Raw genomic sequence first — 1,776 nt, forward strand, 5'->3', positions numbered from 1 at the left:
GTTTATTGTATGGTATGTGGTGTGATGGGGAACTCACTAAGCTTCATGCTTATGGTTTTCAGTTTTGGTTTCAGGTACTTCTTTTTCAAAAAGAAAGGAGTCGGAAGGATCGCAGCACATCAACTATGATTTCCGCATTATGAGATATTTGGGAGTTGTACTCTGATAATACTTTTCTATGACACGTTTTAGTTATTTGAAATACTGGTTTTTTATTATGAAATAAGTCAACACTATGGATGTTTCAGACTACTGGTTTTATACTTGCTTAATTAAAATGAAAATTTTGGCTATGAATTTTGGGATGCTACACTTAATGTCAGAAGTGGTTATGATTAGAAATATTTGAGGTCTTTATCTGAGATTTAGAATCTCTTAGGGTTGCTTGTTCCTTATCTGGAAGATCATCTTGCATGTGTTATACACTCCAAGAGTCAGGGATGGTTTGTACCTGGTAGAGCATGTTTGAGATATGGGTTGGTTGCAAAACCAGTGACTGGTAGTTTGAACCTTAAGTAGGGGGGAAATAGGTATTCTGCTTGGAGGATCATTGATATGTTCGAGTTTGTGGTGTCAAAAGAATGGTTCATAGGGACATGAGGTGCGGACATGCGAGACTTCGATTCAATATTTGGTAAAGTCAGGGGTGTAGAGCAAGTGGCTATCAGATGTATGTGTTCAGGAAATAAACGAGTTGTCTCGCAGTAGGAAGTATTTGGTCAAGGAGCTTGTTTTAGCCATTGGTTCCTTTTGGGATGCCAATGAATATATGATAAGGCACTAGGTACGTTCAGGTTGAGTATCAGTTGTTGAGGGATTTGTCATCTCGTTATATGGATTGCTATTTATAATCTATATTAGGTAGTTGTCAATCGGTAAATCAGTTTCAGAGATGGGTATGTTTATATCCACGTGGGTTTTGGTTCGGTAGTGTATTGGTTCTTTGGATTAGGTTTCAATGCATTCTTGAGCATTGGTTATTTCGTTCATCATCAAAGCGGAGTTTCTCCAGAAGTTTTGAGTTATATCAATTGAAGTTTATTGGATTCATCAACCTATTGTCGAGTTTGACTTGAGTTTGGAGATATCCTTGGTTATTAGGAGTCTATAATTTGCGACAGTGTTGTTCAATTTTCCAAACGGGACATTAGATCTGTGTAGAATCTAATTTTTGGCATGTTGTGCTGGCAGGGTTGATAATTGGATGGATCCGACCATGGTTTTAGCAACATTTATGGTTTACTTAAAAAGCATTATCGAGATAGTTACATATTGATGGGATATATTTCAGTCGTTTATTAGGATGTTTCTGTTAATGATTGAGGGTCGTTATTTCATTAAATCTACTAGTCGTTCACCCTTTGGGTAAGGTTTTGAGGAAAAGAGAACGACGACAAGATCGGCGTAGTATCATGAGCTTATCATTTTAGTGGTTAGAAGGTGTCACAATGTATTGTGAACCAATGGCTATATGATCCTTATGGACGAGACCCGATAGTTGTTTGGTTGAGACTCTTAGGTCTTAGATCGTTAGTCTTATTAGCATAGTTGGATGTCAATGCATTGTTTTTAGGAGTCTGGAGACTTGTTGACCAACTGGTTTGGATCATGTGGTGAGAAAAAGTTACTTAGTTTGATATATATTTTTGTGCACCGAAAGTCTCTTAATGAATGTTTGCTATGGTGAACCTCGTCTTTTTGTGGGTTTTTTATTAGGAGTTTGGTTTCTCGTGTGAGGTGTTCATACTAAAATCTTGAGTCACGAAGTTCGTTGTC

Source organism: Lactuca saligna, chromosome 5 (assembly GCF_052625555.1).
Source record: "Lactuca saligna cultivar CGN05327 chromosome 5, ASM5262555v1, whole genome shotgun sequence".
Lineage (NCBI taxonomy): Eukaryota > Viridiplantae > Streptophyta > Magnoliopsida > Asterales > Asteraceae > Lactuca > Lactuca saligna.